A 27017-nucleotide genomic window follows, 5' to 3' on the forward strand; every position below is an offset into this window, starting at 1 on the left:
TACCTGAATCCACCCATAACAAGAGACTATTTGGATAATCGTCATTATAGGAAGAGAACAGAGTCAGTGAAGATCATTGGACTTTCCAAAAATCTACAGGTGCCAGTTCATAGCTGATTCTGGTCCTAGTCCGAATTAAAAAATCCTGAGCCATCAGGCCAATTCTAAACTAACAAGCAACGTGACTTCTGAGTAACTGATGTTTTCAATGAGATGTGACGATAAGGAGCGAAGCTCGAAAGCCCGGGATTAGTGTATTCTGCAATACGGCATCGGGTTCCAGTGTTTGTTGAGGAGGGAACAATCAGTAAAGAAATATTCTCCCTGGAATTTAGTGCCTTCCTCCTTTGTACCCTTCACTTTTTCTAGACACTGTCCCCATATGATGTTAAAAAATAATCTGCATTGCATGAGACTACTTGTATCTGTGAAGCCAGAAAATCGTGCTTTCAGAAACTCTCAAGAGGGGAACATATATTGCACTTTTATGATACCAACAACTAACATTTTATATCATGCTTTAGTGTTTACAAGCCATTTTCACATATATCATTTCATTTAATCTTCACAGCTCAGTGAGGTAAACAGTGTATTATTTTTAGTACAATTTTATGGGTGAGAAAATTATAGCTTAGAGAGGTTGTGACTTGCACAAGATCACAAAGCTAATTAAGTGGAGAGGGTAATATTAACTACAAACCAGATCTTCCAACCAAGCATTTTCCCCACCACAGGGCTTCCCCAGGGTGACAGGAATTGTATTTGGACCAAGAAAACACTTGAAGGCAATTGCACTTAGCAACCCTTTGAGTAAAAAGGAAGAAATTATTTGCAAGGGTCAAATTACTGCTTTACTAACCTCCTAAACGTCTTCATAAAAACTTAAAGAAAAGGTTAATGAACACCAATTTCAAACTTTACAATAACATAACCATTACCCTTCCAGCGGACAATTCTACATCTGTGAATTTTCCTAAGGGAATCCTCATAGCTATGGACAATATTTAGCTACAAAAGGTTCTGTGAAGTATTGTTTATAACAGAAAACAAATTAAAAGCTCAACATCAGAAAAGTGATAGAATGGATTATGTTTAACTCATGAAAATAATGTTGTAGGTGAGGTTTTTCCAAACTTTAATCATTTATGTGTCATCTTTGGAATATTGCCATCTGCACTAATATCTACTTAACATTTTCCTTTAAATTAACTCACATGTTTTACTGAAATAAGAGTATTTAAAGGTAATTTTTTCGCACTATGTAAGTGAAAATACAGTATAATTCACCTTTGGTGTCAGATAACCATAAAAACAAATACAGAGTAATGACATTAATGCATTGATTTGGTCCTGATACCCAGCAAAAAACATGGCTGATTTAATCAAATCACAATTAATACCCTTTATTTTTTTTTTTTTTTTTTTTTTAAAGATTTTATTTTTTCCTTTTTCTCCCCAAAGCCCCCTGGTACATAGTTGTGTATTCTTCGTTGTGGGTTCTTCTAGTTGTGGCATGTGGGATGCTGCCTCAGCGTGGTTTGATGAGCAGCGCCATGTCCGCGCCCAGGATTCGAACCGACGAAACACTGGGCCGCCTGCAGCGGAGCGCGCGAACTTAACCACTCGGCCACGGGGCCAGCCCCAATACCCTTTATATCTGTCACAAACTTCACCTTTCTGCATTAAAAATCTCTTTTTCCGCTGACTGATGTACAACAGGCTCAATAAGGAAAAGAAATGAAGTGCATGTCTGATTCCAAATCGCAGTTATGTATATTTATACATACCTTGCATACTAAATAATTGTCAGCTTCCAAAAGTGACCCTTTGATGTACCTCAGAAAAGAGCGTAAGTATCATACAGACAGTCAGTATACGAGAATCCACAGCCATCTGTGCAATTTTCACTAATGGTTCTCAGGAACTGTGCTACTGCCTAGGAATCATTTTAGAAATTTGTGGACGTTTTTGGTTGTTGCAATAATCAGGGGTTGGAGGTACTACTGGCTTTTTTGGGTAAATGGGTCAGAAATTTTAGACAGCCTAGAATGCCAGGCATGGTCCTATACGACCAGGAATTGATGGGTAATTCCACGTGACTTTAAATGTCTTATAGAAAATCCAAGTCCATGAAAAACCTACTGAGCTAGACCTAAATATATTCTTAATTCAGAATTACCTAAGCCAGACCTAAATCCATTTAACACATAAAAGCAAAATTTTTGCACAACTTTAATATATGTTGATTTTTTCCAGAAAAGCAGCTCCTTTGTACATCAGGGAAGACCATGTTTTATTTTGTTCAGAAATGTACCAAAAGTTGTTCACAGTTTTGGAAAATCAGCATCACCAATGGCCGTGCTGCTGGTGGTATTTGAGTCACCATGAAATTCATCTGTATCTGTCTGTACTTGCAGCTTCATGTTCTCAGCAAATCTCCCGTTAGGTCCTCCATGGTAGCCAAGCCCAAGCATTTAATTCATTGAAATATATATTCCTTTAAACGTGTTATTTTCTTTTGTGTCTCCTTTTTATCCAGGATAGGACATTATATTGATTTTTATTAAATTATACATAGGTTGGCTATCTAGGATTATTATTTCAGGATTGGAAAAGGGGTGTTAAAACTTTGCATTAAAAGGGAACAGTGGATCTGAGAGGGTTGAGCACCACTCATCAAGTCCAAGAATTATAAGTTTTATCTGAGACATTCATGGGGACGACTAAGGATCGCACAGTAATCCACACTCTTCATAAAGTTGATTATTACAGTGCTGCCTTCTTTAGCCTTGTCACAAGCAACAGTATCTGAAAAATTACAGACTCCCTGTACTAGTTATATTTTTTCAATTACTCACAAACAAAAAATGCAGCCATTAAAAATGTTTAAGGTGTGTTCATGTAACACCAAAAAATCATCCCACGCATCAACTGTGGCGCATGTTACATATCATGTTTTGGAAATACAAGATTTTCCATTGTATTGATACAGAAGAATGCCCACAAGACATTAGTGAGCAAAAAAGATAAGTTGCAAAAAGTAAGTCCATTTTTAATAAATACACATATTGGGAAAAGTTTGAAAGATCTACACCAAAATATTAACAGTGGTTACACCAGAATGGGAGACTATGTGTGACTCACTTCTTTTGCTTGTCTACTTTTGTAAATGTTTTAGAATGGACATGTTTTGTTCTTAAATTTTTAAAAAAGGCTATTTGAAATACATAGGAGATAAAATTGAAGGGAGGTATGGGACATTTATATTCATATATACATGTCTGTAGTGTTTGACTTCTTGAACAAGCATTATTACTTTTGCTATTAAAAATCTAATAAACTAGAAAATAAAACACAAAAATGTTGAAAGGAATATACATATAAATATAGTGAGTGAGTATCAATTCTTTCTCAGTGGAACCAGAAATATTATAATAATAGATTTTTATATCATAACTAGGTAAACAGCATATTGTAAGGCCAGTGTACACCTTGCATCTTCCTTTTTATTTATTTGGTATCCAAAAATATTCATTACCATATTCCTCCTACCACACAAAGTGGAAAGACTTATAGAAAAAGCAGAGATTCATTAGAAGAAGCATAAAACGAACCAACAATTTCCTTACTTTCATTAATGTTTTTAGTAGTGTCACCGGATTAAATAAATAATTCCCAAAACTTCCTTTAAAGGTCACCTTGCTTAGAACAGAGTATTCTCATGGCAGGATATGTGAGGATCAAGGTTCCTTTTCCCAATGTGATCTTCCTCCGGCTATCATCTCAGGCAAAAAAATTAGATCCTCACTTGTGTTTTACTTTGCTGAGCAGGTACTTAACAGTTTATATTCTGCAGATGTGTGGATTACATCACTTCTCCTTTAGTGTAGGCTTCTGTAATGAAACACACGCCACATCTGTGAAGAGGTGAGTGGCACCCCGCAGCGGAGCCCAGAGGTTTCAGGTCCCTCCAGCAGTGGGATGGGGAAGCCTGCAATGAGGGAATACCTCCATTAGCAGACATTCTTCAGGCTAAATGAAACTTACAGATATTTAGAAGTCGGAGTTCAAAGGTTTCTGCTCAGTTGTGGTGAGGAATTTTGTGGGAAAAAAAGATTAATTTTGTCAATACTTAAATTCCACTTCAAGCCAGAATCGCTCAATTGTGGTTTACAGACCACCTATACCAGAACCATCTACTTTATTTAAAAAAAAAAAAAAATTGACACAGATTCCTACACAATTCCCTGATACACCACAATTCCCACAACAACACCAGATTCTGCTGCACAGAAATCTTTGAGAACAGTTGCTGTAGGCTGGAGTTTCCCAAACTTTAGAGCAGAACATCAGAGTGTCTGGGGGGCTTGTTAAAACACAGCTTGCTGGCTCCACCCTAAGTTTCTGGTTCGGGAGGCCTGGGGAGGTCTAAGATGACATTTTTCACAAGTTCCCAGATGATGATGGGGCTGACAGTTGGGACCCCACTTCGAAAAGCCTTGTGCTTAGCCCAAGAAACAAGGGAGATTCTAAAGGCATTTCCAAAGACCTAGGAAATGTGGTTTGGGACCCTAAGTCTTTACCTCTTAAAAACTCAGAAAAGAATTTGTGTATCACATAATCTTGTTCTGACTTTGTTTTTTATTTTCTTTAGGATTTTTTCCCACAAATAATTTTTATTTTTCCACTAAAATGCTTGCAGTCTATGTGCATCCATTCAGGATTCTCCAAGGTTAAACGGAATCACTTTTCCTTTATTTTGTACCTTTTATATGTGAGAATGTTGATGAATAAACACCAGTGATGTCTGACTTTTCAGATGCCTGCATTAATTTGATTTCAATGACCCATTGAACACTATGTTAGCCTAAAAACAGTTACTAGGTGCTAAAGCTACAAAATAGGTAAGGGATGTGAACAGACTATGTACTAAAGATTTTAATTAGGCTTTAGTGACTCTGAAGCTAGACTCTCCTTTAAAGGATGTTATGAGAAGTCAACATAATACAGGCCTTTTTCCAAACCAAACTACTTATGCTTAATAGAAATGTAAGCATGCCTGGAGAATCAGACAGATATATATTGCTAACATTTGTTCCCATGAGACCCACCTCACATACTCATAAAATCATAATATTTTCTCAAAACAAAGGTAGTACTGTACACCTCAACATAATTCATTTTTAAATGCTGCTAATGACATTAGTAAAAGAAAATGTCAGCCAAGCTGCAATAAAACATTTCCAGCTCAATAAAAGTAGTTTGAGTTGAATGCTTTAAAGTTATTGGCTTTGAAAGGTTAAAATAATAAGTGATCACAGATCCAAGAAACACAATGCTCAAGTCATTAGCAGAGACATATTATGCTGTGTTGTAATTAAAGTCTCAGGAACTTCTTGGTTTAGACCCTGTAAGTTGATCCCTATCGGACTGCCTTTGCCATGTGGCTCCTCTCTGAAGATCAGAAAGTTATACATGGGATCAATAACACAAACATTTTAGGAAATAAAAACAATGTATTTCACTTTGTAATACACTTGTGTAATTCTGTTTGGACATGACTGCCTGGTCTTTTGGAAATGTTTTAAACCAAACATAAGACACACTATGAAGATCTACCTTCCTAAAGACTGGAGTCTAACTTTCCCACCAAGCCACCTTCTCAGAAAATTTTTCTATTTCTTACACCCGTGACAGAGGCAGGCACGATCATGTCCCAGGAATAAGGGAATGTGTTATTTATTGAGCTTTGTGATTAGGTACTAGGCATATATTATATTTTGTCCTCACCATCCCTCACGAGGTAGATGTACTGTGATTGCCATTTCACCTATCAGGACATAGTTCAGAAAAGTAAAATTTGTCTTGAGAGCCATAGGAGTGAATGGTGGAGACAAGATTGAACCTGAGGAATGTCTAACTCCAAAGGTTGTCCTCTCTCTCTCTCCTGGACTGAATCATCCTAGAATGAGCTATATTACTTACACTTTCCCCTACATCAGAGAAGGTAATATGTTTGGGCTTAAAATCTGGGCTAGAGTTTCTGGGAGGAGTCCAAATAAATAAGAGACGGTGAAACATCTGAACAAAGGCCTTTGGCATCAACTCTTTCTGTTGACAAGAACATGAAAGCAAAATCTGCTTCAAATAATCCAAAGTAAGTGGTTACATACAAGTCCTTTATTTTTTGCAAAGAAACTGTTTTGGAACTCAACTGTTCCTAGTTCAGTTGAAATTTTGTAAATTATATATTAAATGCATTGAGGGAACTAATTATTTAACAAAAACATGAAGTCATTCCCTTTGTTGAAAGGATATTTACATCCTAGCTTGCCTCCTTTGTAAACTTGAGATTTCCACTTCATAATTCATTCACTTCCAGAAATATTGATTGCAAACCTACCCTGTGCAAGGCACTATGCTAGGTGCTCCAGGGGATGAGCTGAACAAAGACACTGTCCTCAGAGAGCATAAAGCCTAATGGTGCACAAGTTGAATACCAAAATAACCCTATCAGAAAGCAGTGTATAAGTATCATCAAAGTGCTATGAGATATTAAAGGAGAGAGAACAGACATCGAGATGTGGCAATCAGGGAAAGCTTCACGAAGTGGAAGGTGTATGAAATGAGTGGAAGGATGGGCACTTTTTGGCAAATGAAGGTGAGAGTGAGAGGTGAAAAGGAATTTCTGGGCACAGCTGGGTTAGAATTTATCTATTATCTAATCAAATCAAAATCTTAGTGCTACAAAATGCAATCAATACATTTATTTGTAATTCACTCTAAGGCTTTGAAAGAGGGCATATGATTAAAACACACATATAACAGGATGGTTAAAAATAAAGATTATATGGGAATTCTGATACTTTCTGCTCAATTTTTCTATAAACCTAAAACTGATCTAAAAGAAATTAACGTCTATTGTTTAAAAAAATAAAGGTAGACTATGTTATACTTCAATTAAACATTTTTAAAAAATAGGGAAAAGTCATTCTCAACACCTAATGCCTGCGGTTGTCACAGGAGGCTTTCATTGTCTTATGGATGATCCAACCCAATGTTCTGTCCTCCTCAACTTCAGAGTCTTCAGCTCAACTTTACTAGTTCCATTCACATCTGTGGAATCCCCCAGATCTTGCTGTCACCCAGTTCTAAATTGTTAAAATCCAGTTGCTCTCTGACCATCTCTTCCTGTCCTTCCAAAGCCACTGTTTCCTACTAAACTCCTGTTAAACTACTCTTTGACCCTTACAGAGGCCTACATTCTACTGACCATACCAATTTTCCCAATTTACCCTGTTTAGCTTAGGATGCCATCATCCCATCAACCGCCCTTTTGTGCACACCGTAGATACCTCGCTCTATTGTCCTGTTGAACTCTTCCAGCAACAGCTGAGCCCTTGATAAATCTGCCTTTTCTCCTCTTTCTTTATCCCAAGTAGTTATCATAGCCAAAGAAACTCATAACACCATGCAGACTGCTCCCGCTACAAATGGTTTCCAACCTCAGTTGTGCCCTCAACACCAGGCAGCTCTCCCATTGTCCACCGCAGTCATTGTAAACCTCCTCCAATCTCCTGAAGCCCTGTCTCACCTATTTCACTCTCACTCTTAGCACCGAGGCTTTTCTCGTCAGCAAAGAACTCAGAAGTCATTAAGTATTACTTCTTCCAACTCCAACCCAATACGACTTTTGAACGCATCCACATCTGCACCCTCTCTTAACTCCTTCCTTTAGCTCAGTGGAAAAGGCATCCCTCTTCCAGACCACTGCGAATACCTCCCTTTGTACCCTGAGCCCCATTCAACACTGCTACTTCAAGGAACTGGCTCCTTTAATTATCCCCTTTAATTTCTACCGCAGTCTCTCTCTGCTGGCTCTCTCTTCTCAGCATAAAAACATTCTCAAGTCTCTTCTATTTATAAAAACACAAACCTCCCTTAACCCCAGACCCCTTTCCCCAACACAGCTACTTTCAGTTCTCTTTCCTCCTTTCCCAAGCCAGGCTAATGAAAACAGTAATCTACTATGTTTCCTTTCAAACCACAGTGCCAATGTCCAAGCAAGACAAGGAGTTTACAAAAGTACCCAGGCTTGATATTTTATATTTAATGACTTCCTTCATGACATCACTCCCAAACTCTCCCAGGATTTCCTTCAGGGTACAGCCAGTAGACGGGCTACTCATGTCCCTGCCTCAAAGACTGTTTATAGTATTTTCATGTGATTTTTCTCATTCTAATGCCATTGCCAGGACAACTGGGAATGGAGTTCAGAGTCAGATGAACCTGGACTTTTGGTTACCCACCAGCTGTGTTTCTGGCTCACCTTGTTTTGGGAATCACAAAGATGTAAGCATTCAGTGGTTTCCCCCTCCCCATGAGATCTTGGTAACCTGCATGTTCCCTAAACCATTGAATTCACAACTTTTTATTTCTGCTATACTACCTCTGATTACCTGCCCCTTCGTTCTCAAATGAATTTCCCTCTGAATTCATCTTCTATGTAACCCTCAGGTGGTATTCAGAAATCTAAAGGAATTTACCTCTACGGTGACCTAATCTTTTTCTCTGTGTAGTTTGGGTTGAACTCTACACAACTTTATTTCCGTAACTACTCCTGGATCCTAAGATTGCATTGGTAGGGACACCTAAGGGCTAATAACAGCTTTTTAGGAAAGAAAGGAAAAGACTACCATGTAAATCAAGACATCAATTGAGCACATGTTCCAATTTAAGAGACATTTAGATGTGGAACTAGGAGTTGCCTTTTGGAGTATTGGATATACAGTATTTTTTGCCTACTTACTATACAAAACACTGCGATGGGACATAAAGGGCTACAGAGATGGTTACATACGGTACTTGCCCAAAGGAACTTCCCTACTGAGTAGGGAAACAGAAATCACACACAATTCAAATACAAACCAAGTGTTCCAGCAGAGTTGTTAAGACTACTGTTTTTGGAGTTAAATTCTGAGTTCAAATCCTTACCCAGTTTCCTCATCCATAAAGGGAAATTATGATACCTGCCTTGCAGGGGTGCTGCAAAGAAGAAACAAGATGGTGAATGTGAAGTTTAACGTGGTTGAAGTACGTTGGAAGTTCTCAATAAGTCAATGTGATTTTGACTATTATTAGCTTTATTATTACTATAGAGAGACAAACCAGGTACTCTATAGATTTGAAGGAAGAAGAGATCACAAATTCTTGGGAGACTCAAGAAAGATTTCATTCCGTAGGTGGCCTTTGTGAAAAGCCTTGAAGAATGTGTGACATTTCTTTAGGGCAGGATGGAGAAGCTGCATCTCTCTACAATCCTGGCAAAGGGAGCCTGAGCCTGCCAGTACAACCACCTTAAAAGCCATAGGCAGAGATGAAAGTTTGTACATGTTAAAATTTACAGTACTTATTTATGATCCACCTGGTCAGTTCATTTATTCAATAAATTCCTATTTATATCTTTGATTCGAAACAGGCAATACTTGTTGAGGTGCAATAACATTCATAATAGTCAAAAAAAACAAGTAAAGTATATTTTGAATAAGCGTTATTGTGAAATAATTTCAAAAGAACATACTTGTTATTAATGACAGGCAGTGTATTATGTACTTCTTGGCTTGTCATCTCTTCTATGGAGTACATGTTGTAAAGGAAGAAAAGTGGGTAATTATATTTCAAATGAACATCAAATTGAGTGTTCCTTCTTAGTAGTTTTATAAAGTAGAATTATGGCAAGATTGTCCCTAGTTAATGCCAGGAAAAATGAAAAATAAATGTTTCTTTAAAAATGTCTCTTAGATAAACAAGAAAAACCTGTTAAAGTAGTTTGTAGTCATTGAACATAGGTCACTTCCCATTAAAACAAGTTCTGTGGATAAGTCTGAATTATTTTGTTATATAGGTATTTTGTCATATCAACTATTGCTTAGCACGAAATTAAATATGTAAAGTTTGTATCAGAGCAAAATAAATATCAATATTATTATTAATTAAACCATTGTTGGCAGACAAATTATTTTGCAATAGAAGAATTTTAATTCTACTTATGTTCATTTTAACAGGTGCAAACTTATGGCTCAAAAAACGAACAAGTGATTTTTTAATCTTGTTCTGTAAAAATGGAAGTTAATTTCTGTCTCAGATATCTGTTTTAATAATTGCCTTCAAGACATTTATCAGAAAAACACAGTTGAGATTGTCTCATTAAGATTTGTGTATTCTTCATAAAAATGATCTAAGAGGTTCTACTATTCATTAGCATTCTGTATCTCAATCTCTTTCCCAAGGAGTTTATTATAGAAGCTTGTTTGGGACTATAATTATTGTCTACGTTTTAATAGTATCACTAATTATTAAAGTCTGATATAAGATTATGGACTCTAGTCATGTGAGAACATTTCTGGTCTCTCTTATGGATGTGATATTTGGAATACTCTAACCTGATTTTGGAGATAGAGCTGGTCGTTATCTGGAGAAGCTCCACAACTTTCTCCTCTACCTCTTCCTTCACCTTTATTCGTCTCCAATTCCATCTAGAGTCATTCCTCAGTTCCTTGGGAACCTTTATCAGATGGACTAATAAGCTTTTGCTGCGTACCAAAAGTTCTCAGTGGTTTGCAATAATAAAACTTTTACATCTCGCTTGCAGGTTGGCTGGGCAGTGCAGCAGCCTTGCTCTGAACTGCAGGTCAGGTACAGCTATGGGTCCTTCATTCTGGGACCCAGGTTGAAGGAACAGTGGCTCCTGGGGCAAACTCTTCTTAACGGAGAGGGTGGGAACACAAAAGGCTGAGAGGTCAAGTCAAATGGCACAAGCACATTCAAAGCCTCTGCTTCCATTCATTGGCCCAAACAATTTATATGACCAGCGCCAACATCAATGGAGAGGGTAAGATACTCTTTATATAGGTGAGGAAGGGGAGATAGAAGTGAGTATTTGCTGAATAGTACCCTCGCTCAACATACCATGGTGGAACAGAGATAGGATAACAAAAATAAGCAGCCCATTGCAGAAGGGGAAGCAGTCACTGATCTGTAGCAATTCTGAAATCTCACTGGGCAAACCCTGCCAAGTCCCCATCCTGGAGGTAGGGAGTGTTCTTTGATTAGGCTCCAATTCTATTCCCCAGGAATAATTCTTCTTTCCATTGTTCTTATGACACTTGGCTCCACCTTCTGGGAGGTAATTTTCCGCTATCCTTGGCCACATCTGAAGGAGAATATGTCCTCCCTGGCAGCTGAGCAGCTTCCTCATCCTACTATCTGCTTGTAGAAGAAAAGGTGGGGACCCTAAGTTCTTTTCTTTTTTCTTTTTCTTTTTCTTTTTTTGGTGAGGAAGATTGTCACTGAGCTAACATCCGTGGCAATCTTCCTCTATTTTGTATGTGGGACACCGCCACAGCATGGCTTGATGAGTGGTGCATAGGTCCACACCTGGGATCCAAACCTGTGAACCCTGGGCCACTGAAGCAGAGTGTGTGAACTTAACCATTATGCCACTGGGGCAGTCCCTTTTTATTTTTAAATAAAATTTTAATTGATAATAGTTTTAGATTTACACAAAATTGCTAGTGCAGAGAGTTTCTATATTCCCCACACCTAGTTTCTTCTACTATTAACATCTTATATTAGTATGGTACATTTGTTACAATTAATGAACCAATATTGATACATTGCCGTTATCCTAAAATCTTTTTTCATGGCTCAAAGTTGCAGTCTCCTTTAGGAAAAAAGCCTCAGTCTCTTTTAATCCAAGCAAGGGTGCTTTAAGACTTAAATTCCTCTCAAAAGCCATTAAAAGTTTTTTTTGTGATTCAAGTTAGCTCCATGAGACAACAGCCATATTCACAATAATTTCCAAGTTATGCCTCCCTCTCTCTAGACTTAATTATAGATAGTGTGAGGTTATCAGGCTTTGTGGAACCTAGTCCTTATCTCTTTTCTATAAGCCATTTTATCAACATAAAAGAATCTACGGGGTGTCACCTTAATCCATTCAAAGGTTTAAGGAAGAGTATTAGGGTGATTTTTATTTGATCTTTGTCTTGAGACTGAGTCTTAGCATCTTAATGAAGCTTTGTGGCTCTAAGTATTTCTCAATTTTTTCTGTTTCTCTTTTGTCGACGAAAATAATCCATAACCAATCTGTAAATGAAAATTTGGGTGAGTTTATTCTGAGCTGAAATCTGAGGATTATAACCCGGGATAGTCTTTCCACAAAGGAACAGAGCACTCCAAAGAAGTGGGGGTACATCGGGTGGTTATATACCCTCAAAGAGGGTGTTTCACATATGATTGAAATGTCCCTCCCACAATAGTCACAAGATTGCCCTGTCTGCACAGCGCTTGATGGACACAGCAGGTAGTGGGTCTGCTATCTTCGTGGGCGTAGCAGGAGGCAAGTCTATTGTCTTGAGCTGGGCGGTCACAGGTGAGCGCAGAAATCAGTTTCTAGCCTAAGGAAAGATGCTTAATCCTTAAGGAGATGCCAATGTTGGGAGGGGGAGGGAAGTTGCACCTTTATCTCAAGGGCCTTTTGCTCTTGCCATAGGGAATCTCTAAAGCAGATATACAATGCATGCTCAATGGCCTCGGTCAGGCCCTTTAGGAAAGACAAGGTCAGGCCGAATTAGGTTTACACCAAAATGGCTTCCTCATATATTCCAATATATCCTATTACTTGCCATTTTTATTTAACACTTTGAAGACGAGAAGCAGTTCTATTTTTCAAATTTGCAAGTCCTAGAATTTCTGGAGTCACTCTTGACTCTTTCATCCCTGCTTGCAAGCAGGTCAATTCTTTCTTGCTGTTAACAGTTTGTCTTGAAATCTCTTCACCCCAAACCACACATTTATGAGGTGTGTTTTCTGTCTTCGTGTTATCACAGGTGACAGTTTTACCAAAATTTGCTACTATATAATATGGATCATCATTTTTCTAGTCCCCAACACTTTCTTGCTGCCTGCCGTTCAGTCCCAAGGCCAGGAATACATATTTTAAGTTTTTATCACAGCAGCAACACATTTTTAGGGACTAATTTCTGTATTAGTCAGCTTTTGCTGCAATAATACTGTGTAGTTAACAACTCCCAGATCTCTTGACTCATAAAACAAAGATATCTTGCTCCTGGGTCTGAGATTGCCTGCAATGACTGCTCCAGCCTGCAGGTGGTTCAGCTCTGCATCTCTGCTCTCACTCCAGGATCCAGGCTGAAGGAGAAGGCTCTTTTTATGGCAGAGGGCAGAAATGCAAAAAGTCAAGCGAAATCCCACAAGTGCATTTTAAGCCTCTGCTCACATTTTATTGGCCAAAGCAAGTCACACAGTCAGACTCAACATTAATGGAAGAAGGAGAGGCAAGAACGACAATAATACAATCTGCTGTTACCAAACCAAAAGTGGCTTCACCTCCTGGTGAGTTACAATCAGACTCTCGACCAGAAGTACTTGTCACACAAAGGAGAACTTATTTGCAGCAAATAGGAGGCCACATGGAATCATTTCCAAAGTCGCGGCTGTCCCTGAGCCTAGGAAAGCTGGGGTCATTTATTTCGGATGGGGAAGGAATATTCAAAAGGAAGAGGTGGGCATTCCCTTGCGCAGGCTCGCTTGGGAAACCTGCTTCCACATACACTGCAGGTTATGGTAATAAGGCCTCAGCTCCTCCCGCAGTGGAGATCTTAGCAAAGGACATAGGCCTCGCTCCTTCTTGTGGTGAGGCTTGGGCTGGTTCAGAGTGGTTTGTGATTGCATCTTTTAAACAGTTAAATGCTTCAGAAGCCACCTTTGAGTTCCTGGGGCAATTAGTTGTGATGGTACCTCACTAGACAAAGGTCTGGCCTATGTTATTTATCATTTAAATTTGCTAAAATGTAGGGGGAGCAGGAGGGGGATTGATGTGTATATGATTAGGGAAAAAATTTTTTAAATATGCTGCCACTCAAAATTCTAATCCCCTTTTTCCTCTCCCTTAAATAGCTCCTTCCCCTAAAAGACCAGCAGGGCTGAGTCGCATCAATACTTAATTTCTGAGGAGCACAAGACTTTCCAGCTCCATGCCTGAGTGCTCCCTGGTGCTCCCCAAGGGCTGCTGTCTTGTTTTTCACCAGTTTTGTCCAGCTCCAAATGAGCTGGAGATTCCTCTTTCCAACCCTACTAACTCTGCCGCAGTTGAGAGCTCTGTTTTACCACTCTCTTCTAAGTGGGATGGTCCTTTTGCCTTTTTAAGGAGTTGATAATGTCTCCATCGGTCTCCAGAGGAGAACTGAAGGCAGAGTTGCTCAGGCATGGTCCTGACCCTCCTATCCCATTCCTCAACGCCAAAACCAAGGGCCCTAGCACCATAGACATACCTTTGCACCCACTCCTCTTGGGTATTGGACAGCAGGCCCTAGCCACCCTTGTAATCCCTACATTTTTCTCAGTGCCCTCCTCTGCTCGTCCCCACTGGCTCCAAATTTGATCTTGCGGCTCTCTTTACTTAAATCTTTCAATGTTTTTACACTTTGTCTCTATTAAATAAAAGGTGACTTTCCATGTGTGCTCCCACTTGTCCCAAAATATTCAGCTTTGGTAAAGAGTCAAGCTTCTCCCACGCACTCAGACTCCCACACCTCCAGCCTCCTGGATACCAGTGAAATGGCCCTAGCCATTCTGCTGGAAAGGCCTACTGGGCAACAGAGTAGGCCTGAAGACCTAAGAACCCCACAAGCTTGCCCTCACCGCAGCCCAGCGCCTCCACACATCATCCCTGACCTCCCCAGAAGAGGAAGTGACTGCTGACAAAAATGTAATCGAACTGCCAGACACATGATATCAGCTCCGCAAATTGTGAAACTTAGGTCCTGCGCCCACTTGATCCTGTCTCTGTGGTATCAGGAAGTAAGCAAAGAAAGAGCTGCTGGCAAGTCAGTGGAGAAGGAAAAAAAAATTAACGTTTCAGGAAATTTGAAATAATGTTCTTCTTTAGAGCTCCAGAAACTAGAAGAAAACAATTGCTGTCTGAGGTAGGAGTCAATGACCTCATGAGGTACCCTCTTAAGAGCTCTGGCAGCATTACTGGGAGACAGAAGACATCTTTCAGTATTCCTTCTCTTTCTCGTATTGTACATGAAGAGGTGAAGGGACCCCAGCATCATAATGAGGTTGACAGCCCTGTCAGAACTAATCCATAAAAGTCATGTTTACTCATAAACAGATCTCTCTTCCCTGGACAAAATTGCTGTTCTCTTTTGAAATATTTTAATCAATGCTTTTTTGTTTTCCAGTAACAAACACACATCAAACTAACTCAGGCAAAACAGTGTGGTTATTGTAAGGATTCTGGGATATCTCATAAAACTCGAGGTCAAGAAAGTGGGCCTTGTGAGCAGCTGAAATGAGGAACTGGCTACTACAGTAAAAATTCAAGCCAAATCTGAGCAGTATGTGTTGGTATTGATGTTTTCCTATGATTATTAATGCCACTAGTCCAGGAGACCAAATGAAGAACTTGTCAAATGCCTGCTGTCTCCAGGCTCTCTTTCTCCCTGAACTAACCCTTCCACCAGCTTCTATGCAGGGAACCAGCATGTAATTGTTCCCTACACACGGCAGCCACTGGTGGAACCAGACAAGGGCATATGATCCAAATCCAGCTTATCCATTGCTGGCCAGAAACTGGTGAGGTAGTCAGTGCAAAGGTCTCACACTCGTAGTATTGATGGTAGTTAGCCAAGCCAATTAGTTTAGGTTTCTTTGGATTCAGAAATGTGGAAGGGTTGTCCAGTGAGTAATAAAGGTAAATGGAACCAATTTATGGAGAGACACAGATGCCATAGCTAAGAGATCACGCTGACTCAGAGAACTGGAGAGTCACTGGTCTCTAGAAGTGTCCTTCCCAGTTGTAGTTTACAGAGGTCTGTAGTTTACTAGGGCTGCTGCAGCAAAGTACCACAAATGAGGGGGCTAAAACAACAGAAATTTATTTTCTTGTAATTCTGGAGGCTAGAAGTCTGATATCAGGGTGTTGGCAGAGTTGGTTTCTCCTTGGCTCATAGTTGGCCATCTTCCCCCTGTCTTCAGTGTCTTCCCTCTGTACATATCTATGTCCTAAGCTCCTCTTTTTATAAGGATGCCAGTCAGATTGGATTAGGACTCATGCTAATAGCCTCATTTTAACTTAATTACTTCTTTAAAGTTAGAACTTCAACATATGAATTTGAGGGGACCCAATTCAGTCCATAACAGTGCCTCCTCCCTTTTTCTAAGTGTCTTGTGTGAGTCTATGCAAACAAAACAACCTAACAAACTGGATTAGGACTCTTTGTTATAAGCTGCAGAAATCCCAATTCCACCAGTCTTTAAGAAAAAGGGAATTTATTGGCTCAAGTAACTGAAAAGTCAGGAGTATCACTATCTTAGGCCAGTCTGGATCCAGAGCTCAAACAATATTATTTTATCTGCCAGGGTCCTGGCAGGAAATAGATGGCTCTATCCCACTGGGTTTCAAATAGAGGACTACTTACAAAGGCGAGGGCAGGGTTTAGGAAAATTGAGGAGTATTGAACCATCATAGCAAGTAATAGTGGGACGTTGTCTCCATCCCAAGACCTGAAGGAGCAAAGCAAGAGTGGTTACTAGAACCTGAAGACAGGGAGCTGTGTGGAGAGGGTCCCCTGACAGGAGCTGTAGCCTTCAGTAGAGAGACAGTCAGCCTGAGGAGACCCCATAGAAAGGGATTGGGAAAAAATCCAATGTCTCTGATCTCCTGACAGCATCCCCACCTGGAAGCCAGAGGGAAAGAGAGGTTGATAGACTCCATTTAGTCAGTTGTCAGAGAGGAGAGAGAGATCTGGGGATAAGTGGAAAATACCCAGCACCATCATTTTGGTCTCACCATCTTCTGTGTTGGTGTCTTTCTAAGCAGGGTCTCAGCTCATCACTCTTACAGCTTGCAATCTGTGAGAAGAGAAATTCTCTTGACCAAGTTTTTCCAACAAAACCCCAGAATTTACTCTCATTGGCCTGGCTGGTATCACCAAACTCATATCTATTTCAATCTATATTTATGCCCAACTCTAAATCAATCATTATGGCCAAAGAATAACTGAACAGGTCATGATCACCTGAATACCCTTGGAGCTGGGAGGGTGGAATCGATCCCACAGAAACACATAGCATGGAATGGGACTCTCCAAAGGAAAATTCAGGTGTTGCTAAAAGAAAAACAAGGAATACGTAGAGGCTAGATGGGCAAAAACAGCATATGTACACTATGTTACTCAGACTACTCATGGTCCAGTCCTTGGTAAATAGGTAATGACTAATTGCATTGATTAGATGCAGTATGTTTTGATAACCATTCATTGCACATAGTTGAAGCTCAATAAATATTTGCAAAAATTTTTTGGAATATAAATGTTAATAATCCATGGACAAATTACCTTGCAATTGACTAGGAGACTGAATCCAGAGGATATTTTTCCATTTCTAATCTTTATAGTTATCCTTATGAATGTCAACTTATGATTATTAACTTCTTGCTTGCAGAAATCTGTATTTACACCAAAACACTGCCTCTCTCAGTGTTCTGAATTATTTTGTAAACCCTATTTATTTGCTTTCCTTAGACCACAGTCTTGAGGATTTCTGGCTTGTTTATACACATCACCAAGTATTTTTTTAGACTAATTTAGCAAAAGATCGTCATGAAAGAGGCAATAAACTGAAGTAAGATTAGTGAACAATTTAAATTTAACTGTTCATAAGGCTTCTTTGTTTCTGCCTATTAAAGATGACTATCAATGTTGCTAAGAGCTGTTTATTAAACTGATAAAAATGAATATCGTCTTTAAAAAGTCAAGTTGCCTTTATCTGATCCCGAAGGTGAGCTTGTAAAAGTAATCCTTCTGGTGTTTGCTTGTCATTCAAGCATAACTTTTCTTCTACCCACACCCACTGGTTTTTTGGTCAGCTCCAGCAAGTTTTTGGCATTGGTTCTATCAATGGCTCCTCGGAGAAGCCCTATCAGCAGGACTTAAGCAACATTTTGCAGAGAGTAGGAGCAAGGAGTCAGATTGGGCTGACACTGAAAATCAAAGAATCGCCAAAGAATCCAAAGATAAGAATCACCATTTTTAGGGTTTTAATGCCATCGAAAGCTTTGGATGGGAAAACTTCTTTATGTCTCCCATATCCTGGAGAGCAATGGTGATTTCATTGATTTATCCCATAAATATTATGCAGTGGACAAGACAAGCATGGACCCCACTTTAATGGAACTTATTCTCCTGTGGGGGTGTCCCCAAATGGGTGGATGATGGGAGTTGGACCAGCTGTCATTTCATCCTTGCACACAACATGCCAGGGAGGATAGGAGAGAAAGACTGAGGTTATGAAGCATCCATTTTTCTATCATCTGTGCCAACAAGGCAAGCAGCAATGTATACAGCTCCCCAAATTTCACCCATTCAATTTTGGAATACATGATGCACAGTAAGAGTGGAAGATTTAACTTCTTTCTTGTCTCTTACATAGACATCTAATCTATCTAAATCCTAGTCTCTTTATTAAGCCTTTCTGATCATTTCAGCTCAGAATGATCTTATTGTCCCCTTTCTCTCAACTCCTGTAGTGCTTAGACTTAATTATATACTCTTTCATAGCAGTATCTGGTCTTTAGATGTCTTCCTGTGCTTCTTGAGAGCAGGAACCAAATTTAATGCTTTTTATGTCCTCCACGACCTGTGGTCTGGGGCAGAGCAGGAGTTCTATAACCCCTGACTAAATTAATATGAATGCTTTGCTCAGGTTAATATTAAACTTAATTTGCATTCTCAGACCATAAACCACTTAGTAATTAGAGGGCCATTTGTGTAGGAGCAGCCTTGTACCAGTAATGGAATAGATATCGTCTGGGAGCTGGAGGAGGTAGAGCAGACCTGATAAAAATCTAATAAATTAGGCCAAAACTGACCAGAGAACACCAGGACTGGAAGAGTTATTTTTATACAAAAATCATTTGGTGCACAGCCCCTCATTTTACAGAAGGGAAACCAGAGCACTTAGAAGTAGGTTGCTCAAGTTCACATTGAATTAGTGATAGAGTCCAGACAAGTAACTACAATTTTTGACCAAGTTGTTGGGTGAAGAGTCAGGTTGGGAGTCAACAAGATGTAAGCTCAGCCTTGTGTTTGCCAAGTTCTCATAATAGTATCTACCATTTTTTGAACCCTTTTTAGTGTTCCCGGTACTGTGTCAGGTGCTTCCTATACGGTGATATGTTACTTCATTTAATCGTCACAACACATCTGAGGGAGGTATTGTATTAGGTTTCCACCTGAGAAACAGAACCAGTAGGAGATACATATTAAGAGATTTATTGCAAAGTTTACATGATTGTGGAGGCTGACTAGGAAAGTCCAAAATCTGTAGAGAAGGGGTGGCTGGGATTTGGGGAACAGGGTGAATCTGCTGTCCGCAGGTAGAATTTCTTCTTCAGAGAAGCCTCAGCTCTACTTTTAAGTCCTTTCAACTGATTAAATCAGACCCAGATTATCCAGAATAATCTCCCTTACTCAAAGTCAACTGATTATGGACTTTATTCACATCTACAAAACACCTTCACAGCAACACCTGGAATAGCGTCTAATTGAATAATTGGAGACCACAGCCTAGACAAGTTTATACGTAAAACTAACCTGTAAAACTAGTAGTATAAAGATACTATTATGCTTAACTAGTTCCCCAAGGTGCAGGGCTGGCTAGTGCTAGAGCCAAGACCCCAGGCCTATTCTGCCTATCTCCACGATCCATGTCTGAGCCACACAAGGTGTGGTCTCTGCAGGCAAACTTGAGCAAGTTCTCACACTGCCCTCCTTTTTATTAGGGAAAAGAGGCCCATTCTTTCCCCTATGAAGTAAAGAAAATCATATCTATGGCACAGGGTTGATATGTGAATTGAATGAGGAAAAGTGACTTGCTAGCGCATAGTAAGGATTCAACAAGTGTTAGCTTCCTTTCCTTTCCCTTTGCACTACATCACACACTCATACACAAACTCACACACACATGCGAGCTGTGCTCCCAGTTCGTACCCAAATTAATGCCACAAGATGGGCCCTGGCTCAGGTGTGGGTTTCTTTCTGAAATAATATACAACCATTGCAATTGCAAGGACAAGCACAGCTGTGACCTTCTCCATGAATCACCCCATCTCCCTTTCCTGCTTTGACGCCTATCTGCTGGAAGATTGGTTTGCTTTTTTTTTTTTTTTTTGAGGAAGATTAGCCCTGAGCTAACATCTGCTGCCAATCCTCCTCTTTTTGCTGAGGAAGACTAGCCCTGAGCTAACATCCATGCCCATCTTCCTCTACTTTATATGTGGGACACCTGCCACCCCATGGCTTGACAAGCGGTGCCAAGTCCACACCTGGGATCCGAACCGGCGAACCCTGGGCCACCGAAGTGGAACGTGCAAACTTAATCGCTGCGCCACAGGGCAGCCCCTGGTTTGCTTTCTTACCAAAAGAGGACATATTGGTTGATTTATGTTTGCTTCTGGCTTGTTGAATTCTGATCTCTTTTCCAAGAAAGAAATGTCTCTGCCTTCATGCAGTAATTGTAAGAAATGATCTCATGTGTGTGGACACTTCATGTGCATGTTCCCAAAAGTCACTGCCCTAATACTTCCTGGAATGTTGAAGGTTATCTGCAAGGGCAAGAGGATTGGATCTGTTGGAATTCTTTAGTCTCCCTTGATATGGATAAGGCAAAAAAGGAGTTGATTACTCCTGTTGTGTTCTCAAGATAAGGGTAGTCACAACACAAGGTCCAATAACCAAGTGGCACTACCTGATGCTTTGCAGTTTATCTGCCCAAAGTTGAAACCAACAGTTTTAGAAGACCTTCATGGCCTTGACTTTAACTTCATCAAATGAAAACATTTCTCCCCACTGGAAAGTCACAGCTGCATGTTTTTCTATACTACCAACCTGAACTTCCTATTGGGAAAGCAGATATTTATTGAATGCCTCACCTGCCTCAACCTGCCATACCTGAATATATCTCATGATAGCATCTCTGCACCTCAACCAGGTGCAACTGGGGGAAAATATACTATGACTCTCAAATATACTAGGTGTCTCCAACATGTGGTCCTACACACATGAGCCTTTTGTGCTATTTATCTTGTCCCCCTCTCCCATTCTCTACTGTCACTATGCCAAACCTCTCCCTGGGTCCCTCTACCCAATTTCTGGCTCCTTACCCTACTCTCAGCAGATGACCTTGCCAACTCCCTTGCAGAGAACTTGAAGGCTAACAGACATAAACTCCCTCAACTTCTTATTGATCACCTCCTGCTTTTCCACTAAAACCTTCCCATATCTGCCAATTTTCTTCCTTCCTTACCCTCCACTCTCAGAAGAAGGGATATTCCATCTTCTCTTATTCCAGTTGAATCCCTCCATCTATCCCCCTCCCTCCATTTTCTATCTTTTCCTGTCTGGACTTTTAGACACTTTTTCACAAGATCCTACCTGACAGCCTTTAAAGAGATTCAAGTCTTGCCCATGAGGAAGGAAGGAAGGGAGGGAAGGAGAGAAGAAAAAAAGAGGGGGGTGGGGGCAAACTCCTCTGGTGATTGTCCTGTCTCTTATCCTCAGACAGGCTTCTCAAGACAGTTGTCCTCATGTCTTGAACTTCTCATCTTTCACTCACGAACACGAATTTGCCTTTTGCCTCCATGGTTTCACTACAGATACTTTTGCTAAGGTTACCAATGACCTCTCAATTGCCTAATCCAATGGATACCTTCCATTCCTTATCAAACTTGATGATTATGGGACATTTGACACTGTCTCCTTGAAAATGCTTCCTAATTTCCAAGACACCACACACTTCTGGTTCTCTTCCACCTCATGACAGATTCTCACCAGAATCCTTCATTGCCTTTCTCCTTCGACCTGTTCCCTAAGCTTCTGTCCTGACTCTTGTTTTCTTCTCACTCTATACCTTCTTCCAATGATGCAATGATGGCCGGGCCTTACCAGGACCTTTAATGGCTCCTTTCTCCTAGTGCCAGAGATCACTAGAACCTATACAGTTTGGGGCAGCAGTTCCCTGCAGCCCAGGAAATTTCTTTAGGCAGCACCTTTAACCCATAGGTTAGAAACTTTTTCTTTTATTTGGTTTCCATTCCCCTTCCTGGAAAAAGGATCCTTGCTCTCTGCTAAGCCTTTTTGCATGCATGACTTATTTAGATGCTAAGCCTGGCTTTTGAGTCTACTGTAACAAGAGTAAAATTATTAATGCATGAATCCTTCCAACCTTTCCCCTCCTCCTGGCCTCTAAAAGGATCCTGACTTTGCAAGTTTCATTTCTTCTCCTCCTCCAACCCACAGAGAAGACTCTTCCTGTCTTACCAGACTCATCTTTGGGGATTTTGTGATGTAAAATAAGGAGGAAGTGTGAGGGAGATAGGAACAGGAGATGTAAGGGCTAGGAATAGGAAAAGGCTTTTTAGGACTTGTAGGAGGGTTGGAGGAGCAGTTTGTGTGTGATGAGAAGGAAGGAAATGGGAAAGAGATGGGGGTTTTAAAAAGTATTGCTATTGTCTGTGAATTCATTCAAAATGTTAAAAAAAGCAAAAACTTGAATAATTTTGACAGTGCTTTTTCTACTTTATGGGAACTTTATGGAAAGTTTTCCTTGATGGTGATTTTGCTCCAAGGATGGACCATGGGGTTTCACAAGTGTAGTCCTCCCCCCAACACTTGAACCAAACCATGGATTCCCTTTTGGACACCACCCCCACAACCTAGACTTCCTCATTTGCCTTGAGGCTGGCCTGTGTGGGAGGAAAGATCCAAGTGCTCATCTGGTCTTACATATGAGGCTCTGGGTTCCCAGCCTGAATCTCCAGGTCTGTTTTCTCTCTTGAGCTCCAGATCAGTACACTGAACTGCTTACAAGACATTTCATGTAGACATTTTCACAGAGTCTTCACAGTCAACTTGTTCCAAAGTTGCCTCTTTATCTTTGTCATCCCTTCTTCTTAATGTCCCTCCTCTTATGTCCTGTAATAAAGGGAATCAACCTCAACTGAGTCACTCAATACAGAAACCTGGTGTCATCCTTCCCTTTGCTAAGGTTTCTCATCCAGGTGGCCACCAGTCCTCTCCTCCTCCTTCAACGTATAGACATACCGAGACACTTGATATTTCCTGAACTCTTGAAGTTTCTAGAGTTTTCACATCACACCATTGAACATTCTATTGTTTTTGCACTCTGTCTTTTCATTCCCCACCTCTGCCCATCTGTTAAACAGTAGATGATGCTTACACTTCATCTCTTCTTCAAAGTCTTCCTTGATTGTCCCAAGTGGACCTGATCACTTTCTCCTTTGTACTATCTTGAACTTACCAATATTAAGGCAGTTATGACAATGTATTGCAATTATTTTATTTATTCAAATGTTTCTGCTCCTAGACAGTGAAATCTATAGGGAAAACATTGTATCTTATTATTGAATCTCTAGCACCCAGCATGGTGTCTGGTTTCTAGTAATTGCTCAATAAATAAATATTTATTAATTACTTGAATGAATGAACAATAAATTTATGAGGTAGTCAGGAATCCAAATTAAAGATAGGAAGGATAGGCTTCATGAAGTTAAGTAATTTGCCTGAATTTATATAGCTACTAAGTGAGGGAGTAGGGTTTGAATCTGGTCAGTTACTACGAAGCCCATACCTTTTTCCCAACAATCACAGCACCTCCTAGCTGGTCAAAGATCTTCTTACACTTCAGAAGATTATGCATAAACTTTCTTTGCTGGTAGTGATAATGTTGTCTCTCTTTATGGTGATGTTCTTAGGTTATTTTCTTGGAGGTGTCTCAGGGATGCAAAAAGCATTTTAACTGTTCTCTTTTCGTTGCCTATTTGTATGCTCATCTTTGAAATTTTTCCAGAAAATTCATGCTTTTAAAGGCTTTTCTTCTACATTTATTTGACAAATCCTAGGTGGTGATATTGTTGGAAAGCAAGTCAGTTGGAATCCCAACAGCTCTACCCAATGTCACTCATGGAAAGCCAGTCATCAATGCTAAGCGCACCTTGAAGCAAGGTGGGTGGAAGGGTTTATTCTGAAGAGAATTATTGGACACAGTAGAGCTGGTTGTTTGGGGAGAAGGGTTTTGTGTTCAATAAACCCTGACTATTACTCAGCAAGGACCTCTCTATGGATTTTTAGAAGCCAAGTACAGCAGCCACCGATACCCAGTGAATACCCTCTTTCTGGATTCTTTTCTGAATCTGTCTTCTACTCATCTTCTGTAATTGCTGCCTATGGCAATGTGGCATATGATGTCTGGATTTATTATCTCAGGAAAGAAAAAAAAGTTTGACAGTTACTCTCTTTTTTAGAAAACCAGTAGATTCTCCCCAGTTGGAGGGTAGAGAGTATGAGAATCAAATCAATGGCTGTTTTTGGTGTGTTGTGGGTTTTTTTGCTCATTCACAATATCTCTTTTATTTCGTCTGACAAGAATGTGGGGTATTGTATGGTTATATTTAGTCATTTAAAACTTGTACCACTTTCCTAAATAGTTCGGTGCACCTGTATTCCCTATGAGTGGAGCACAAGAAGAGATGTGGTGTGGCAATAACCATGAATTAGAGTCATTATTGAATTTTAAAATACACATGGCCCCTTTCCTCCAAGGAACTTAAGACTCCTTGCAAAACTTTCATTACCAAATAGGCATTAATGTTTCCAATACCCAAGAAGGCAGGTGAAGATGTGCACTTTTTCCACACTATTTTATTGAACTATTTAGGGAGCGAAGTCAGCAGCTTACTTGCAGATGGAGTATGAGGGGAGGAATGTAATGGAGATTCTTCTTAATTTGTTCCACCAACATTTACTAAGCGGTTTCTAAGGATCAGGCACTATTTTACGTGTTAGGGGCACGGAGATTAAACAAACAAATCTGTTTTCTACTCTCAAGGCGCTTAAAGAAGAGCGGGCAGTCATGGCAGTTACATATTGATGGATGAGGGCCTGATGGCTACAAGAGCTGAGACCACAGGGACACATTGAGGGGCACCTTGTTGTAGGGTGGGGATGAAAGGAGACTACCCAGAGGTGGCACCTGGGCTAGTTCTTGGGGACAAGTAGGAGATAGGCCGAGAGAAATAGTAAAGGAAGCAGCTCTGCCTTCAATAAACGAAGGAGAGAAGATGAGCCTCCTTAGGAAACTAAGGATTTCAGAATGGCTGAAGTAGAAAGGTGGAGGTTGGGAGCGGTAGTCCTGTGAAGGGCTTGGTAAAGGGTGGGGAGTCGTTCAGGTAGGACAAAGGTATCAGCAGGGAAAGAGCAGAGAAGGGTTCCTCGAAACAGCTTCCACAGCTCCCTTTCTAGCTATAGTTGAGCCAAACGTGTCTAGTGGGACACGGCCTTTTTCTAGACATGCCCACTTCTCAGAAACAGCTCTGAGAGAGTTGTTGCCCGGAGCCTGTTCGCCTGGACTCAGGGACTCTAAGAAGCAGGGAAACAAGCCCAGGAAGCACTTACCCGGAGCCTCCTGCTCCCAGATGGTAATGGGCTTCCTAAGAATCCAAACACTGCAGGTCTTCACTCTCTGTCAGGACCAGCCACCATCAGCAATTCAACAGCAGTGTTGCCCCAGGCAATGGATAACAACCGACAGTGCATCGCTGTGTGACTGTGTACCCACTGGGCAGGGACTCAGTACACAGCCTCTCCCTGCTCACTGCTTCTGATAATTGCTTAGTAAATCCTCACATATTATTGACTCTTTTGAACTATTGTTTAATGGTAATTGATTGATGCTCAATAAATATTTACAAATAATAATTACAATTGGGCTCTGTGGTGAGGGAAAAACAAAGGAAAAGGAAATGGAGCAGAGAGAAAAAGTGAGGGTGTAGAAAGAATGTGGAAGAAGTAACATTACTATTAATTTATTGAGTGCTTAGTAAATCATACCTCTCTGGCTTAGCACTTATCTATATTACCTATATATTACCTATTATAATGACCTATGAGATACATTATTATCTTTATTTAACAGGTGAGGAGACTGAGGCTCAGAGAAGTTGAGTAACTTTCCTAAGACAAGGGGAGTGGTTTTCGATTCCTGACCAGGGTTTTTATTAAATCTAGCTTCCAGTAAGAGAGGGAAAGGCCTCAGGGCGTTCCTGTAGGAGCTTTAGTATCGGTTGGTGCTTGAGAAAGAACAGTAGAAGATTCTGCTTTATGTTTCAGTAACAAAAGAATAAAGTTTAAATCATGCTTGGGAGGCTTTAAAAATATCTGTGGACCTAGCCACCATTCAATGACAATTTTCTCTGAAGATTCTGGATCACTGTTGTCACCTCCCCCTCCCTGACCTGTTTCCCCCTTGATTACCCTGATCTTTGTTTATAATCCTTTTATATCCATTTTGAGCACCAATTTCCCAGGAATGATGAGTATGTGTATACTTTTCTGGGTACTCTGACTTAGCAGGGAAACCAAAGATTAGAATCTGGTGTCTAGTATATGGTATTATGACAAATGCCCACATTTGGTGTGTGCTTTCTCGTGGTGTAGGCTTGGGACTTCCCATTAGATATGAGAAACATTTTTTCAGTAAAATTATCCATGACTGAGTAGTGGGTGGCTTTAAAAGCAGTAATTCAAAAATGCACTTTGGCTATCAGATTCTCAAAAGCCCCACCAGAAGATCCATTTAAAGATTAAGCATGTGTGTGTTTGAAGAGGTCTACTTTTGCTATACCTGACCTGGGTCTGTACTTTTATGATTCATTATATGTATCTAGGAGGCAGATGTTCTATCTTATTTAGCCTGCAGATAAAATATTGCTGAGTAAGCGGTAACATATTTTAGAATAGGTTAATGAGAATCAAATGAGTAAATAAAAATGAAGAAAATGTACTCCCTTGTGATAATGTTTATAAACATAAGCTTAGTCTATAGTTCAATGCAATAAAATTAAATACAATAGG

At 40.1% G+C, this 27017-nt stretch overlaps 1 long non-coding RNA gene across 1 annotated transcript; it reads right to left on the minus strand.

The window, feature by feature from the left end:
- Positions 1-1680: 1680 nt before the first annotated feature.
- On the minus strand, positions 1681-25693 carry LOC139085316 (uncharacterized). The gene is made up of 3 exons (XR_011543597.1): positions 25560-25693; positions 22872-23060; positions 1681-3991 (listed from the first exon to the last, which is right to left on the minus strand). It is a non-coding gene; the product is annotated as an uncharacterized lncRNA (long non-coding RNA).
- Between the last annotated feature and the right edge of the window lie 1324 nt (positions 25694-27017).

The sequence above is a fragment of the Equus przewalskii genome, chromosome 8 (genome assembly GCF_037783145.1).
Source record: "Equus przewalskii isolate Varuska chromosome 8, EquPr2, whole genome shotgun sequence".
Classification (NCBI taxonomy): domain Eukaryota; kingdom Metazoa; phylum Chordata; class Mammalia; order Perissodactyla; family Equidae; genus Equus; species Equus przewalskii.